This window comes from Cupressus sempervirens, chromosome 2 (assembly GCF_028749045.1).
Source record: "Cupressus sempervirens isolate cs-2001-9-10 chromosome 2, ASM2874904v1, whole genome shotgun sequence".
Lineage (NCBI taxonomy): Eukaryota > Viridiplantae > Streptophyta > Pinopsida > Cupressales > Cupressaceae > Cupressus > Cupressus sempervirens.
In genome coordinates, this window is record NC_143119.1 from 251,275,129 (window position 1) to 251,282,990 (window position 7,862).

Consider the following 7,862-nt stretch of genomic DNA (forward strand, 5'->3'; position numbering starts at 1 on the left):
GGTAACCAAGTTGAGTTGAAGAATTCTCAAAGGGTCAAAGATCTGTGTAGAAGACATACTTGTGGTATACTGACTAAGGATGTGAAAATGTAGAGTAAACACTTGATAGTTGCAAGAAAGGAGTTACAAAAATGGAACAAATGTATGAGTGTACAAGTTGATAACTTGGAGGACATGTATGTGAAGAACCAATTTGGGGTTTATGTGTTGAACCTTGAAAGATTTTCTTCCATTTGTTAAGAACATATTTTCTTCGCACTTGGGGTGTCTAATGCAAAGTTATCCTAGAGAAGTCAACAATCCTATACACAAGAGCATTGAGCTCAAACTTATGGACCTATAGTTTGCACAGTTGGTGATGTGTTCAAGACATATAGGGAAACTTTGTCCTAAGTGCGCATAACATTTGGAGTCATTGCCTTGGAATTAAAGCCTTTTTGGTGGTTATTGGAAATGTGTTCCTAATTTTCTAGCAGGCCTTTGAGATTTTTTTACAAGTTTCAATCTAAAGGAGTTGACTTATGCTCTTCAATTTAAATAACTGGTTGGCACATAGACCAATGTTGAGTGTAAAAATGAGTTAGTTATGCATTGTAAACTTGGGGTTGGTCCTAAGTATTTAGTTATTTCATGTATTTAATGTATTTTTCCAAGATGACATGTGACTTTAGGATTATATAATGATTTATTTAATGTTACTTGCTAGGTTGACCTGTGGCTTTGGTTAGTATAAGTAGAGGGTCTTATGGAGTCTTGGGTCATGATTCATTTAGCATGAAGTAGGTAATAGGAGAAATGTTTAGAAGAGCTAGTAGCTAATTGTGGGCTTGGGAGGGCAAGAAGGTTTCTTGGTGGCTTGCGAGTATAAGTTTAGATTCTTTTTGGGATTTTCTACTAGCTTGTTGGTCTAGGATAGTTAGTGGTTAGATCTTGCTAGGTCTTGTAATACTATTATTGTAATTACTGATGTATTTGGCCATAACCCAAGAGGTCTTACAATTGGGCATGTTTGATGTAAATCTTATGATTCTATTATGAGAATTGGTGTTGTTGGATCTAAATCTCTTTGTGTTATTGTTATTCTTCCACTATGTGGTTATTTGTTGTGGGCTAGGACATCTTCTTTAGGGTTTCTCCTACCTTTTACTACATCACTCATATAGAGTTAGTGGAGCTTGGGATAGAATTATGATGGTACAATTAATGTATTTGATTATTGAAAAGTGAGATCATTAAATAAAGTGATGTTTTAGAAGAAAATAATTATTTAATTATTGATAAAATTTTGATGGTTCATTTAATAGTGGAATGGTTAAATAAAGTAAAATTTTAGAAAGAAGGAAAATTATTTAACTATTAATTAAGATGATAGGCTTATTGTGGGAGCTTTTCTCCCGAATTTTTTTTTTTGATGAAAATTTTGTACGATTTAATGGAAATGTTGTAAGACTTCTTAGTTTTATGATTTTTCATTGATGTAAAAAAATTCATTTTTGAAGATTGAAGTTTCCTTTAGCATTGTCAATCCTGTGCAAAAGTTTCTAATTTTTATTTCTTCTCCATAAGTTTCTAATTTTTCCTCTATTTAACTTATAAGATTTACTAATTAACCTATGTTTTTCTTCCATTTCTGACATTGTGAAGGCTCTATTGGATTTTATTTCTTATCACCAATTTCTAATATTTTCTCTTTTTGTGCATGTTCATTATTTTTGCTCATATATGTAGGGATTATAACGCCACAAGTTTATATGCTAGTTTGAATTGCTTGACAGGTTTAACATAATAATAAATACATGTAGTGAGTAGTTACAAAATGCATGCATATATATATCATAGAGAAGTTGAGGAAATAAATGGAAATGGTAATATGAGCATGGCAACAAAGAAGTGTAAACATAACTAAATCATATTAGTTATAAATTTTCCTCAATTTCACGCAGCTATAGATTTGTTCCAATTTCATGCTCAAATCATTTTTGATAGGCTAGATTTGATTTGCAAATTTAACCACCTCTCTACAAACATCATGTGCTCATAAATCTATGTTGCTTACAAAAGATCTTGAAATTACATTATTTTTATCATTAAATATGTTGATAATAATTCATGTTTTTTTTCATAAATCTTCAAAATAATAATAATAATCAATTTATATGACAATTTGTATTTTAGATTCATAATTAAACTACTTATTGCTTTGTCTCAAAATTTAAAAAAAAAATAGTCTTAAATTAGAATTTGAAATGTAAAAAGATAATAGAATGTAATATTTCTAAAACAAAATAAAAGGATAGCATTTATATCTTGATTTTATTATATAATAGAAATGTTGTTTATAGGAAAAATATAGAAAGATTGTTTTCATAGAAATTATAATTTTTAATGATATACATGCAAAACATAAAATAGAATAGAAATACTTGCATTTTTAGAAAAATATAGAAAGTTTAGACTAAGTCTAGATTTTTAGTTTTAAAATTAAGTAATTTAAAATATATGGTTTGTGCATATTTATTTCTATTTTAAAAATTTAGCAATTATTAAAATATATGCAAAAAAAAATTAGTTTATATATCTTTTTTTTTTCTAAATCTATAAAATGGACAGAGCCACTATATATATTATTATAATAAAAATAGGTTCAAGGGTTCATTCGGGAAAGAACCTGAAAGAAAACTCGAAATTGTTACCAAATACAAAAATTCCAGGAGATTCCATACAAAAACTCATCATAAGGCCTCTAACTCCTGAATCATTCAGCCAGCCAAAAACCTTGACATTTTGAGCATTTTCTTCGCCTTTCCAACTGGAGCTTGTTGATTTTCTAATGCTAATGCTTTCCTCTCTGCCACCATCGACATCAATCCCCCTAGCACAAGAAGACTACCCTGACAACTACAAAAGCTTGTGAGAAGAAAATGATCCACTATCATATCGTGGTAAGCTACAATAATTTGCTGAGTTTTTAGCTGAGCTAAGTGGCTCATATGCATTTGCAGGTTCATTTAGATGAACTTGTGCAAAATCATGGGATAGATCTCCCCTTGATGCTAGATTTTGATCATTACTTTGTCCCTTAGCCATCTGAACCTTCTCTTTAGTTTTAGTATCAACATCCTCAACAACCTTTGCAACCTTGCTAAATGCACTAGTCACCCATGATGCTCCAGTAAGAAAAACTTGTTCTTCATAAAAGCAGAGCCTGCACTATTAACTTTCTGTTCTGTTGTAGCAAATGTTGATTTAGTTTTCACTGAAACTTGAAATTTTTGATCCACTGACCTTACTTTCTCATTTATAACATCAAAGCCAGCACTGATCTTTTCATTGAAACCAATTTTCTTGTCCAATGAAGTTACCTTAGCAGATGCATTTGTTGTTAAAAGATGCTTGTCATCAAATGCCTTGGCTTTGCCCATAGTATCCTTTTCGAGAACAAAATATTTTGCAAGCATGGTTGTCACAACATCCTGAGCCTTATTCATAGGTGCACCACCTCTAGTCATAGGAGTTCCTTCCTTTGGCACATAAGATGTGGGTTGATTATCATAAGTCTCTGCATGTGGAGAGTAATGTTCAACAAGCAAGATGTTGACAAACTAATCTACAATTGTCACTCCCGATAGAAGTAGTGCAGTTTCTAGAGCCTGAGGATCACTTGAGAATGCTCACCATCATCTTGCAGCTGGATATGATCTATGTCTCCTGAGAATGAGAAGAAATCCTGGATGACCCGTTTGGTTGCCCTTTTTCACACATTGGAGACTCTCACAATATTTGTTGTCATTCCAGTAGGAAACATAAATCAAATGGATTTGGTGCTGCGTAGGCATAGTTTTAGAAGGAATCTTTGATTCTTTATGAATGTGTATATTCTTTGTGGAGTCGCCTCTTGATTGCAAAGCAGGTAATTAGAGAATGATTATGCCAAAAGTATCAATTATACTGAAAAGAATCAATCTGCTACAATATGATTTTCAACCCCATCCTCGACAATAGCCTCATCTTCTAGAGCATCTCCAGCTGGTTCAAAATCACTACCAGCATCTTCATCTACTGGCATACCAATTGATTGTGTCAAGAAATTTGTGCCATAATCTACTTCCTATTGAAAATGATGACTGGCCCTGTTACCCTGGAGAGTGCCATATGATAAATCATGATAAACTTGATTTCTTGTAAATGATATCCAATAAATTTGGGTATAGCTCTACTAGTGTAGTTGGATCCCAATAGTCTAGTTCTTTACCATAACATCCTAAATTTGAGAGGTAGTTAGCCAATTGGTTACCTTCATGATAAGTATGATTGAGGATGCAATTTTCAAAAGCATCGATTAGGTACCAAGCTTGTTTTAGCTTGTATGCCAGACTTCTACATTGAATTTGTCTATTAATATAGGCCTGCATAATAATAAGAGAGTCCCCTTCCACTTGGAGTGAAGGTATCTTCATAGATAATGCTGAAACAAGACTAAGGAGCAAAGCCAAAACTTTAGCATTATTACTAGTACCCCATGGAATATGTGAAGATTTTATATAAAGAGCTATGCCCAAATGATTACGTAAACACACACCTATACCAGACATCCCTGGATTGCCATGAGATGCACCATCAAAATTTAGCTCAACAACACCTTCTTCTGGAGGATGCCATATCACATTCAATCTATCTTTCTTCAATGTATTTGTGAGGCTTAAAATATTTGGGATAGATATAAACTTCCAGTCTTTGAGAATTTGATTATCCCAATTGGAGAAAACAATTGGTGATGACCTCTTCCTAATATTAGTTATAACCAATTCAAAAATTGATTTTTCAATTATGTCAGTGACAACACTAACTATAGACTGCGCTCCTGCTTGAAGATATGCTTGTTCCTTTCCCACCACAAAGCCCAAACAACCAAGGATGGGGAACATTTCTAGATGGGTGCTAAAAGAGATTTTGCATGTAACACTAACCAAGCTTCAAATAAATCCCACATGCAGTTTGGTAGCGGCATTGAAAAGCTAAGTTTGCTAAGAAGAAACAACCAACAATCTTGGGCAAATGCAGACTAAAGAAAAACATGATCAACATTTTCAAAAAACTACCCACATAGAAGGCATTTAAATATTTCGGAAATATTGAATCTTTCTAACCTATCACTTGTTAATGACCTTTTTCGAAGTGCTACCCAAGAGAAGCAGCCTACTTTAGGAAATGTACAATCATTCCAACAACAAAAAATATGCCCTTTTCTTAATCAAATTATTCTCTAAACTACTAAGAGCCAAATAGCCATCTTTGATTGAATAGCATCCATTAATAGTAGGGGCCCAAAAAATCATGTCTTCTTGTTCAAGAAAGAACACATCCCTATCACTAATAACCTAATTGAATAAAATAGTAATATGATCTGGTATAGGCAAATTAGAAGGATCTTTCCAATTGACCTTGTTAGAGAGAGGATCCACTTGCGACACATAATCCACAACTCTATCTCCCCAGTTGTCTTTAAATATCTAAATGAAAACTAAAAAATCTTGTCTGGCAGCCAAAGGAGGAAGGCCATTCCATGAATCCTCCCAAAATAATGCTCGAACTCCATTATCAATTTCCCAAGAAACATAGTCAAGTATCACATGTCTAGAGGTAGTCATAAACTTCCATATTTCAGAGCCATGAGGTAAGTTTAAAGCAATTAAGATTCGAAGAGGATCTAAGGAGTTGAGATATTTAGATTTCATAATCTGACACCATAAACTATTTGGTTTGTGGATCATTTGCCAAATCAGCTTTCCACCATAAGCTTGATTTCTAATTGCCAAGTTATGGAGACCCACACAACCACAATTTTTGTCATGCATCATATCCTCCAATGAAATTAACAGGATTTTTCTATGTCCAGACATATTTCCATACCACAAGAATTTAGTAATTATTTGTCTAATCTATTTAAACACTGAAAAGGGAGCCTGCAACACAAAGATGAAATAATTTGGTATAGTTGAGAGAATAGATCTAATGAGTAAAATTTTACCCAAGAGGAAAAGCCATCTTACTTTCCATGTTGAAACCCTACTTTTTATTCTATCAATGATTGATTTCCAATATACAACCTTGTTAGGTCCCATAAAAAAGGGGAGTCCTAAATATGTTGACGGTAACAATTGTTGTTGGAAGCCCAAAATGTTAGCGATCTTGTCTGAAAGAATTTTAGTGGTGAAGAAGATGTAAAATTTTGATTTAGGAATACTGATTTGCTGACTTGAAATGATAGTATAATGATCAAGGACTTTCTTAATTGATCTAGCTTCCTAAAGAGAAGCAAACCCAAATAATAGGGTATCATCTACAAATAAAGAGTGTGTGATGGATATTGTAGATCTAGGCAATTGAATTCCTTTCCAACATCCATTCATGTGTCTAGAAGTAATCAATCTGCTAAAGGCCTCTGACATAATAATAAACAATGAGGGAGATAGTGGGTCACCCTGCCCTACACCTTGGGAAGAGGGAAAAAAACCCGAAGAAACCCCATTGATCATGACTAAAAAAAATGCTCCAGAAATACAAGCCTTAACCCATTTACACCACTTAGGAGAGAAACCAAACTTGAGAAGAACCTTAAACAGGAAATTCCAATTGACCTTATCATACGCTTTAACTATATCCAATTTGATAACGAATGATGGAATTTGGTGAGAATTAATAGAATGCAATGTTTCATGTGCAACAAGAGCTCCTTCCATGGTCTCAATCCTAGGGACAAAGCCACCTTGCTGAGGAGAGATAATTTTTTTGAGAAACTTCTATAATCTTAAATATATAACCTTGGTAAATATCTTATATATGGTGTTGCATAAGGAAATTGGTCTGAAATCTGCAAAAGTCCTTGGAGATAAAGATTGAGGAATCAAGGCTATATTGGTACAATTGAAATTCTTAAGCATGAAGCTGATCATTTGGAGCTGGGACTAGTAGATTTTTGAAAAATTTAACACCCTCATTCTGGATGCTTGATGCACTTGACAAAATATCATTTGAATATGAGCTTCCAATTTGAAAAATAGTGTTTGATGCTCTCCTCTATTTGACTGACATGTGGAAAAACTTAGCATTTTTATCTCCCTCTTGAAGCCATGATTCTCAAGATTTTTGCCTCCAATAAGCTTCTTCTCTACCACAAAGCTCCTCCCATTTAGCCTGTAATACTTTTCGTTTAACATACAGATCCTGAGTCAAACTATTAAGGATAATGTGAGAATGAACATCCTCTAAATTCTTAACCACTTGTCCCTTTTCAAAAAAAACATTTTTGAACACATGCTTATTCCATAATATAATTTGAGATTTCAAGAATTGAAGTTTTTTTATAGAATTGAAACATTCTATTACCCTCCACATACGGAGCATAAATCCACCATTGTTTCAATAATGGGAGGAAGTGTGGATGTCTAAACCACATATGCTGAAAAGTAAAAGCAAATTTATGTCGTATAACTAAGGAAGGGACAGAAATATTAAGCACCACTAGGTAATGATCAGAATTTGAAAAGGGAAGAACTTCGGTAGAGGCCATAAATTGTAATAATTTCCAAAATTTGGAGATAGGGAATCTATCTAGCCTCTTAGCAATTTGTAAAAAACCCTATCTAGGAATTGTCCATGTAAATTTACCTTGTGAAGGAATAATGTCAATTAGCTGGTTGTCAGATATGAAATTCTAGAAATCTACTATAGCTCTAGGTCGTGGACATATTCCTCCTTTCTTTTCCTCATGACTGACAATGGCATTAAAATCACTTGCTAATATGAAATTCTCCTCAGCATGATCTTGTATGATCTAAGACACATGTTCCCATAACACTCTT

The 7,862-nt window shown here is 33.4% G+C and overlaps 1 pseudogene; it reads right to left on the reverse strand.

Annotated features, from left to right (window-relative positions):
* Positions 1–2,898: 2,898 nt before the first annotated feature.
* Positions 2,899–3,790, reverse strand: LOC149572001 (binding partner of ACD11 1 pseudogene; annotated as a pseudogene).
* Positions 3,791–7,862: the final 4,072 nt, after the last annotated feature.